The following is an 11,287-nucleotide window of genomic DNA, read 5'->3' as shown; positions in this document are numbered from 1 at the left end:
TCTGGGTGGTTTTTGTGTTAGTTCTTTTCCTTCCTTTTTTGTGCAATAAAACATATTTTGTAGTGTTATGTTTCTCTATAATAGCAAAGGAATCCATAACAACAACAAAAATGTCAATATGTGTCAGCTGCTGCAGAAACAGTGACATTAAAATGTAGTCTTTCTCTCTCCCCATGCCTTACTTTAGCAAAGAAGGGGGGGAAGAAGCTGGTGGATCAAGCTACCTGTGGCATTTGAAATGCACTATTATATTCTCTATGTGAATGTCAGGAGGGATGTGGGTGGCACTGTGGTTTAAACCACTGTGCCGCTTGGGCTTGCCGATCGGAAGGTCAGCGGTTTGAATCCCCACGATGGGGTGAGCTCCTGTTGTTCGATCCCAGCTCCTGCCAACCTAGCGGTTTGAAAGCACGCAGTGCAAGTAGATAAATAGGTACCACTCCAGCGGGAAGGTAAATGGCGTTTCTGTGTGCTGCTCTGGTTTTGCCAGAAGCGGCCTCTGTCATGCTGGCCACAAGACCCAGAAAAACTGTCTGTGGACAAACGTTGGCTCCCTCAGCCGGTAAAGTGAAATGAGCACCGCAACCCCAGAGTCGTTCGCAACTGGACTTAACTGTCAGGGGTCCTTTACCTTTACCTATGTGAATGTCAATTTTTATTGCTCACTCTTAATGTTCATATAAAGAAGCTGCAAGAGTCAAACACATGCCTAACCAGGGCTTCAATTTGATCAACCCAATAAACTAGAGTGGAGGCACACAAATCTTTTTCCTGGTGACCACTTGAAATGGGCCGTTTACATGACTTGGTTACCATCCCATTTTGCCCAAGAGATCCTTCCCTAGAGTTGTCAAGTCAGCAGCATCCAAACTCTAAAACTCACAGGGCAAGGTCTAGTGACATCACAAGTTCCCAAGATTCTTTGGGGGAAGCAGTGGCTGATTCTGCTTTAAATGCATTGTGCAGAAGGAGCCTGATTAGCCTTGCCTTATGAGAAATAAGAACTATGTCCATGACACTTTCTCAGATTTCAAAATGGACCCATTGTCCTGAAAAGGTTGGCAACCCCTGTAAGCTTTTCCCTGCCCTATTTTTTAAAATAGTGCCAGTCCCATAAAATGGAGTGGCTACTCCAGTTTATTTATATTTTGCAATATTTCTATACTGCCTTTCACATAGTTCAAACCAGGATGGAGAACCACCTTTCTTCCTCTGTGCTTTTAACAGCAGCTGGATCTGCAAAGATTTCCATGGCATGAAGACTAGCACGATCAAAAAGCATGGGAGGAGCTGGTAAAAAAAAGATATGGCAATCTTAGCTGAAACAGATTGCCTAAAAGCACTTGGCCCTAGAGAGTTGAAGAATAAGAAAATGTGCGTTCAGCACATCCTCCATCCTGCTCTTTCTCTCTTGTCTGCAACTGTGAGGCAACTGGGTGCAACAGTGGGCAAGGGAGATGCCTCTTAGCCAACCATTTGTTCCCCTCTGCAGGCTTCCTGCTGTTCTTGCAAAAGGCTGCTTCAATGAAATCTCTTAAGCAAGAGGTTTCCCAGTGGCAACTGCAGAGGAAATGCAGAGCCTGTGAAGGAAGCATAGTCTGTACCTGTAAACGTATTAGGCCTGTCAGGTGATTAAATAAATATAAAGGCAGGGACCATGTCTACACAGAAGGAAGCCCCACTGACTTAGAATGTGTGGATAGGGTTGCAGCCTTGTTTGCTTAACTGCAGAAGTGATGAAAACTACAGGCATTTGCAAATGATTAAAATAATAGCTCTGAAGAATGAGACAAAGCATGATTTATTTGCTGAAACGATGCACAGACAGCAGGCACCATCTCAGAATAGGTGTCCTGTCCTGGGTGAGAAAAAAGCAGGATGCCTCTACAAGGGTGATCAGATGCAGTATTAGAAACTGAGATACGAAAGCTAGGAGCTAAATGGCACCTTAAACCTAGGTTATGGGTGCAACAACAGAATGTCTAGGTGCCCTTTTTATAACAAGAATACAATGCTGGAAATGAATGAATTGCAGCTGAAAACTTGTGTTCATTTTTTGAGGCCACCAAGCATGAAACGCTGCCTTCGTGTAAGGCCAGCTGAGAGGCGGAACCTATCAGCTTGCCTGACGCTGCAGTGATCTCTTGGAAATTGAGCAGGGAGGAATTTCTCCTCCCACACCCTCAGGGCCAGAAGCGGCAGTTTTAATCTGAAATCTTAGACGCAGTACCGTGGTCTGGAGCTGAGAAACTGCTCGTGTTTATGAAATTCCCTGTCACAAAACGTGCCTGGAACAATGGGAATTTCAAATACTGGGTGGGCACCATGGCTCTTTGGCCATGAAGTGTCTATACCAGCAGAACTGAATGGTGAAGTTCAGATGCCCTCCCAAATGTGCCTGTTGAGGAGATCTGAAATGTAGCATCACCCTCCCAGGATGCATCTCTCAGCTGTGATGAGTGAGGATGATGTCAGTTGTTTACAGTAGGTGAGGAGGATGTGGGGGCTTTTCTCAAAAACCAGTTGGGTAACAGCTGCTCTGGCATCCCGGAAATGACATCTGCCAGCAATCTCATAAGCACCAGTCTTGAGTACAAAGGTGGGAAATCCCTTTACAACCTTGGATTGCAACTGTCTCTGGGGCAGAGGACAGCCACTACTAGCTAGAATACCATCATCACAAAAAGGTCATAAATTGGTCAGAAAAACATCTAGTTTTGTTCAAAGTAGCTAGGGAACACAATTCTCTAAACCCAAAGGACTCTATAACGCTTAAGATAGTATCATCTGGAATTTGAGGACAGGCAAATAACTACAGTGGTACCTCGGGTTAAGTACTTACCGGTAATTTGTTCCAGAGGTCTGTTCTTAACCTGAAACTGTTCTTAACCTGAAGCGCCACTTTAGCTAATGGGGCCTCCCACTGCCACCGCACCGCCAGAGCACGATTTCTGTTCTTATCCTGAAGCAAAGTTCTTGACCTGGAGCACTATTTCTGGGTTAGCAGAGTCTGTAACCTGAAGCGTATGTAACCTGAAGCATATGTAACCCGAGGTACCACTGTACTCAAAAAATCATCACAAACAAGATGTAAATGAGTCAGAAAAATATTGTGTTTTGTCCAAAGCCTCTAATTTGTCCCTAATTTTAGAGACTGGGCAGCTCCTGCTTTGCTTATAGGTCCAGCATTGAAAATGCAGACATGATCCTACCGAATATACACATTGATTACATTGAATATGCACTAGTTCATTATTTTATTGGATTCTAGAACAGCTGTACACTTGTGAATGAAAGGAAATTTGTGGTCTCTGTTGCATCAAAAGATTCCAGTCATTATAGCAACATGATTTGTTGCAAAATACAGTCATTGGACATCATGTCCATCTGAACATTGACTAAACAAAAAAAAATCTGTTTCTGGAGAGGTCTGTAGACACATTCCCCACATCTAAAATATCTCCATCCAAAGACTGACTGACTTCTAAAGTTAAAAGACATCTAATCTGCTCATCAAGCTTTCTTCTTTCTAATGCAGTACGGAGAAATATGTTAACATTTAACCTCAGTGTGCACAGCTTGTGAAGACTCCATAGCAAGCACTTTCCTATAGAAGCACATGAGGTTTCCTAAACACTCCTTCTACACTGTTCCATGATGGTGATAAGTCCCACTAAGTTCAATGGGGCATTGTTCTGAGTAGGATGTATTGGGTTGTGCTATAAATGATTCAGGACTGCTTCCCATATTATGTGTTACTTGTATGGAAAGCAATTCCATGGACAAAATAGTGGGAAACCCATACACAGATTGTCATATGTTACATGCACAAATGCATATTATCCATTGGATGTTCATGTGCCTGGAAGCTTCAGTTGATGTGTTTTTGTGTATACACACAAACACACATATACATGCACAGACGTACACACATAAACACACACAAAAGAACACACACACACCTATTGGGAAGTGACTGATGCTACTTGGAAATTTTTAGAAACAAAAAATATTGCGATTTTTAAATGGATAGTGTAATCTGCGAGTTTGGAACCATCACATCAAAAAATAGGTGAAGTCACCTCAGTATTCAAATGGTGATGAAGTCTGCTGCCCCTGCCTCAGGAACCATTGTACTCAATTTAGTGATGAAATATTGAGAGACAACCAAACCTATGCCAAAAAATGGGCATAGGTATCAAGCATTCTTCTACAGCAGGCCCTTCTAAATGAGTGACCAAATATAAGACATGCAACTTAAGGTATCAGTGTATAATCTTGTAGAAGTCTTTTGTTGTTAGTGTTTTAATAACAACTTCATCGGATGCTGTACATGTAGAAAATATAAGAGAGATTGAATAGTTAAACCAGGATTCTTTATTGGGCCAACATCTTATATAATAAGGGAAGGTAACATGTCACCTGTTTAGAATTTGTAGGAATACATATCTACATAACATCAGCCAGACCTTCTTATTTCATACAGCTAGCTACAACACTGGCAGTATAGGCAGAGGCAGAGGGCCGATACTTTATCCCTGAGATATCATGCATCAACAGCCATGTAGACAGTTTGAAGCTCACACTAGGTCATCAGTTCTCTATTTCTGGCTGTCAGCAGCTCTCGGCTGGTTGCCCAGGAAACTATAAAGACAAGGAAAGGTTTCTTACAGTCCTTTTTTATTTCAAACTTTACAGAGAGAGGCTACAGAATCCAGCCTCTTGGATAACGGCATTGTCCCGAGTGAATCTCCATTCATCATCATCATCATCATCATCTCCTCTACAGGTGCCACTAAGTGCCCTCTGTCTTTGAGCTCTTTGCTCTCCTACTTTTAAGGCTCGCCAGGTTCTGGGAGATGGTGGGTCTGGAATGCTTTCTAGTGACAACGTGTCAGCCAGCTGCTGCTCCAACTCTGCCTGCTCCTCCTCTCCCATTATTTCTCAACTTTTCCTCCTCATCTGCCTCTGAGCTGTGACCTCCTGCAAACCACTGTTGTGAATCTATACAGTCTTCCTCCCCACTGGAAGGGTCAGGGTGGGGAGGGAGTCTCCACCACCCCTCCTCCTCTGCCCAGCCCCTGACACTGGCTCTAGATGTGCACAATGAACCTACCTAGCTTGACACAAGTGAATTATGGCAATCAGATCAATGCATCCTGTTCCTTAATTCATGGTATGTTCGCATTAGCAGCTTAAAACACAGCAAATGTTTTGTGAGGACTGCAGCAAACAGCAGTATGTCAAGAAACTACAGGATTAATATTAATTGTAAATAATGTGTGAATGCAGCTTCAAAAACTAGCAGTAGAAACACTGGATTTGGATTAAGCAGTAACGGGAAAATACCCTAACTATTAGGGAAATATGAGACCTCAGGTAAAAGTTATGGAGACGGGCCTTTTCCTTAAAGGCCATTGTGTGCATTATTCCTTATTACCACCCTCTTTCCATTGCATTGACCTAATCATAGCTCTGCAGGCAAATTTACAGCAAAATCATATTTCTATCAAGATGTATTAACAAATTCATTTTAAAGTAAACAAAAGAAAGATCTATAAAAGAATAATTAAAAATGAATTCGAGATAGAGTTGGAATTAAGTTTGTTTTCTCTCCATATATCTTATTTTTTGTTAAGCATATAAATCCACCCAGAATTTTGTCACAGGTTTCTACTTTAGACAGATTGGCTATGGAAGTACAGGATATTGTTTGGCTATCATTTATCAAAGAACTGTATATTATCTGCACTGGACATAACCTGGTAGCCATCTTGGTTTTAATGCACAGAATTCCATTTGAGAACATTATACATGTTTCTGGGTGTACAATACCTGATGTGCAAATGTTCAGGTTATTTGAATCACAAAAACTTTCTGGGAGGAAAATAGACATATTTGCTTTTCTGACAAGCATGTGGGGATGTTTTGTGTCATCAACAATCATTGCTGAATCTAAGCTAATACTGGCAGATTATTTTTATTTTATTTATTTTATTATTTCTACACCGCCCTATACCCAAAGGTATACATGTGTGTTTTTTAAGCATCTCAATGGTATCACTTTAGTGAGTCTGACTCTTGAAGCCTCGTTACAAGCATGGCTATTACAGAGTTGTAGAGGTGATGCCAGAGGTCGATGAGAAGGAGGAACCCCTTCTAAACCGAGTCAAGGCTTCTTTGCTGATGATGCCTCTTGTGACCAGGATCTTGAGGAAGTTGTTCCGGAACTTCTGCCCTATGAAGGCATATATGATGGGGTTTATGCAGCTGTGAGCAAATCCCAGGATTTCAGTACCCGAAAGGGCTGCATCAATGCTGTTGCGAAGGTCACAGGTTTCACCAATAGCCCCAGACCTCATTAACGTATCAAGAAGTAGAGAGATATTGTAGGGCAGCCAACAGACCAGGAAGACCAGCACCACAGCCAAGATGACTTTCATGGCCTTCTTTCTTTGACTGTTATTAGTCTGGTAGAGTCTGTGTACCGTCACACCATAGCAGAAAAGCATGATGATCAAGGGAAGAAAGAAGCCAAATGTTTGTGGCAGGATTCTCAGTTTCACCCTAATCTCAGATGTCTGATTCCCTTCAATATTTTCATAGCAAACGCACTTGTAGTAATCAGGTGGTAGGTAAGCCACACGGAAGATAATCCCAGGAAGGGAGAAGAGGAAGGAGAACAGCCAGATGCCAACGCAGACAAATTTGACCCAGCTCCTCTTCTGAGTGACTGCTCGGGTAGCATAAACTATTGCCAGGTAGCGATCCATGCTGATACAGGCCAGCAGGAGGATGCCGCTGTAGAAGTTGACTTCCTTCAGGAGTGACAGGATTTTGCACATGGGCGTGCCAAAGATCCATTCATGCGCTCTTTCTACAGCCCAGAATGGCAAACTAAGTGCAAAGAGGAGATCAGCAATGGCAAGGTTCAGAAGATACACATCTGTGGCAGAACGGTTTCCTTTATTGTAGGCAATCACCAGAACCACCAAGGAGTTTCCCACCAGGCTCAGAAGGCATGTGAGACCGTAGATGAATGCCACTAGGTACTTGAAAACATCTGGTGTAACATTAATTCTGCAAGGTGAGGCTGCTGCTGCTATACTGTTAGGGTCAAAGGTGCCGTAGATGTCACTGTAATTGCCATCTAGATAATAGTCCAGAAAATCCAGATCAGAAAGCACAACTGAATTTGCCATTATTGAGGTCTTGTTCTGGGCCTGTGTAGAGTATGAAACCAAAACAGACATATGAACGAGTTCATTAAGATCAGTGGGATACATATCTGTTATATATGGACCCAACCTAACTTTAACCATTCTCAAAATGCTTGAGCATTTTAACACAGAAGTTAAAACTGCTGCATCTTAAATCCTGCATATCAGTCAATGTTACACAAGAACCAAACAGTAGAGCTAAAAGGAACCTGGCACTCATCTAACATTTCCATTTCGTGCTAACATTCAAAACCTGTTGCTAAACAGAGTAGCCTTTGGAATCCAGATTATACTGCATGCAGAAAACTCTGCCACAAGTGACAAGAGTTTGCTTTGGGACAGGAGTGGAATTGTCTTCAGGCTGATTCAGGGAGAGATAACTGAGGAAAAAGATCTACTTTTTTCTATCCATACCCTCCAATATCTCACTGTTCAAAATCAGGATGCTCCATTTTTGGTCCTGAGCTCTTGGGGGAACCAGCTGACTCTTGCAGGAGGAGGTTCCCCATCACTGGTGTGTGAAAACATATAAGTGGCTGGCTTTTCCACACACAAAATTGCATTGATTTGATAAAACCAACCAGGCTTCTTTCCACACAAGAGCTTTCTGACAACATAGATATGATAGGTCAATTCCAGACAGATTCCAACGATGCAGGTTGAATGTGTGGCCATTTCTTCTACTTTTCCTAATGAAAACAAACACTGGGTTTTCTATCATTCCACAGAGGCCATAGATTGCAGCAACAGGGACATAATTTAATTATTAAAAGCATATTTTGTTCCCAAGAAGAGATGCGGGTGGCGCTGAGGGTTAAACCACAGAGCCTAGGACTTGCCAATCAGAAGGTTGGTGGTTCGAATCCCCACAATGGGATGAGCTCCCGTTGCTCGGTCCCTGCTCCTGCCAACCTAGCAGTTCAAAAGCACATCAAAGTGCAAGTACCTTCTGGCGGGAAGGTAAATGGCATTTCTGTGTGCTGCTCTGGTTCACCAGAAGTGGCTTAGTCATGCTGGCCACATGACCCGGAAGCTGTACACCGGCTCCCTCTGCCAATAAAGAGAGATGAGCGCCACAACCCCAGAGTCGGCCATGGCTGGACCTAATGGTCAGGGGTCCCTTTACCTTTACCTTGTTCCCAAGAGGGTTGTGCCTCCTTTTCAAAACTCTTTTAAGTTTTCTCTAGTTTTATTTATACCCCTTCCTTTCATTTCTCTTATTGTTTATTGTGCTTATTTTTAAAAATGTGTAATCGATCATGGATATCTGTGATTCCTGCACACAACAGGGACTCACACAGGTACTAAAGCAGCCAAAAAAAAAATTAACATATGGGAATTTCTGCAATAGGGGGATTATTTGGAAAATATTGGGTGCTTCCAGATGACCTGTTTACTGAGCACGCAAAGCTTCATTGCTCCAAAGCTTTATGGTGCTTTCCCCTGTCATTTTCCTTATACAGTACTGTAACAAAAAGTCAAAAATTGTGCAACATGAACTTGCCAGTACAGTGGAACCTCGGGTTAAGAACATAATTAGTTCTGGAGGTCCATTCTTAACCTGAAACTGTTCTTAATCTGAGGTACCACTTTAGCTAATGGGGCCTCCCGCTGCCGCCCATGATTTCTGTTCTCATCCTGAAGCAAAGTTCTTAACCTGAGCTACTATTTCTGGGTTAGCGGAGTCTGTTACCTGAAGCACCTATAACCTGAAGCATCTGTAACCCGAGGTACCACTGTACATGATTGAATCTCTCCCTAAAATAGCAACTGTCTGGAGGGGTTTATTGTCTATTCTGAGGACCAACCAGGGCTTTTTTCAGCTAGAACTCACCGGAACTCAGTTCCAGCACCTTTAAGGTGGACACAATTATAAGAGAAGAAGGGAGGCACTCATGATGAGTTCCAGAACTCATGCACAAAGTTTTCCTTTTATGAGGCTAAACTACATGTGGTGAAGAATTTGATATCTGTGCACACCAGAGATAGGCAGTATGGTGCTCTCTTTTTATCTTGGACTTCATCTCCCATTTGCTCCATTCCTCATTTCCCAATGGTCAGGGATGATAGGCGTTGTAGTTCAGCATTATCTGGAGAGCACCACATTGCCTACATCTGGCATATTACAACACACCATCATATGTGAAAACGGATCAAGTGTTTATTTTTATGTGATAAATTCAAAACATCTGTCATAACCACTGCCAAACACGTGCTATTTTGCTCTCTTCCTGTGGAGAAGATATGTCTGTGTAGCAAAACTACATGTGTGAAGTTTCACCTTTACGGCAATGTGGGGAAATCTGTGCCAATAACTTGGTTGCTTTTGCTGTTCTTGCAATAGGAAGTGTGAGCACACCTCTTTCTCAAGATGCACAGCATGTTTGCTTTAGCAGGTCTGCCATGCAAGTCTCATTCCTGAGGTCTGCGTTAATACCCAATGCATAAAGTTTTTCCTACATGGACCTTTGTTCTCTGCTTTAAGGCTAGGAAACAACCAACACTGGAGAGATGACTCCTTTCAGTATATATTCAAAATCCAGATTGACTCATTTATGTGCAAAAAATAATAATCAACCTATAGTGACATTTCCTGATATTCTTATCTTTCATATGATTTGTAAAATTTGTCTGGTGATGAGTTCAATGTAGATTTGGACATTCTGTTTCTAAAATGCTGCTGTAACATGGAATTGAACAGAAATGATTTGGCTCAGAAGCTGCCACTGAGATAGTCTCCTGTTGCAATTAAATGCTTCTCAGGGCTGACACTGTAAACTCCCTTTTGCTCGCTGGTCCAATGGAATACCCCATAATTGTTACATAGCCAGGCAGTACATGGCAGTTTGGTCTGTATCCCTGATGCATGCTGCGAAGAGTCAGGGGGAAATGTGTGGTACATTGCAATGCCAGTCTGTGTAATCACGAAGTCCTAGAAAATGCATGAGGAGACTCATGCACAGGTGCAGCTGCTGTTGAATACCTGACAATGATTTCCTGTATAAACAGGTCTCTCCTGTGGAGGCAGCTTCACTTTCGGGGTGTGTGAGTGTGAGTGTAATGAGTGTACTATTAGCTGCTTCCTTTAAGAATATAAGAGCAGCATCTTTTTCCCTTCACCTTTCTCTGTTTTTCCCAGTCAAAATTTATGCTGTAAGCTCTATGAGGCCAGGAACATGTCTTTTTGGCTTATGAAGGGTAGCAGCAACAGCTGTAGTAAATAGTTGTTGCAATTGTTGATAATGATGGTGCTGTCTATAGCTCATTATCACTTGCAGAATCCTACTCTAGATAGCTGTTCCACCTCAGAAGTCATTCTGTATTAGTTCCAAATATGTGATCTGCTTATAAACATCTACCCCACATCAGAGACAACTGCAATTCAGTATCAGGTGCATCACTTTGTATTCGAAATTCTCCATTATTATTACTACTACTACTACTGTATTATTATTATTATTATTATTATTATTATTATTATTATTATTATTTTCCCTGCCTTTTATCCCGAAGTCCCAGGATGGGCTACAACAATTATAACACAACATTAATACAGTATTTAAACACACAGTAGCACACAGTATTAGACATCTCTGTGTGTATTTTGTTTCTGATTATTCTTTAAAATTGGAAATACTGTATGCTCAATTGCAAGAAAAATATGATCAGTGCTGTAATATCACATGAAAAATGGGTTTTAGACTGGTATAATTTAATATGCTGTTCCAAATAATATTTAGTAAGATTTGAGTCTGCCGACTGACATCGCAATACAAGACAGATACAATCATCATGATGAACAGTGAGGATCTCACCGTCAAAATGCCACAGCAACTTAACTTTTATCATCTAGCTTGTTAGACATTTATGTAGAACTTTAGCACCCTGGAACACCAAGTTTTGCCTATCAATGCATTGTTCCCAATATATTAATGTATTGTCCTTATCATCATTCTCATATCCTCAGTCCTATGCAAAGTTAGACAGAGTCATCCACTTACCTGCCTGCTTTAGGGAATCGTCTTGAGGACACCAGCATGTGGTGCTGAAAGTTCGGGTTTTCTAGG

General features: G+C 41.9%; 1 pseudogene across 1 annotated transcript; it reads right to left on the bottom strand.

Annotated features, from left to right (window-relative positions):
* Positions 1–4,362: 4,362 nt before the first annotated feature.
* Positions 4,363–11,287, bottom strand: LOC309378538 (C-X-C chemokine receptor type 1 pseudogene; annotated as a pseudogene). Its single transcript, XR_014173390.1, has 2 exons — positions 11,222–11,287; positions 4,363–7,223 (listed from the first exon to the last, which is right to left on the bottom strand). The product of XR_014173390.1 is annotated as a C-X-C chemokine receptor type 1 pseudogene (transcript).

This window comes from Podarcis melisellensis (genome assembly GCF_964234715.1).
Source record: "Podarcis melisellensis genome assembly, chromosome: 1".
Classification (NCBI taxonomy): domain Eukaryota; kingdom Metazoa; phylum Chordata; class Lepidosauria; order Squamata; family Lacertidae; genus Podarcis; species Podarcis melisellensis.
The sequence above is the reverse complement of the archived record's forward strand: the minus strand, read 5'-3'. Positions and strand labels throughout refer to the sequence as shown.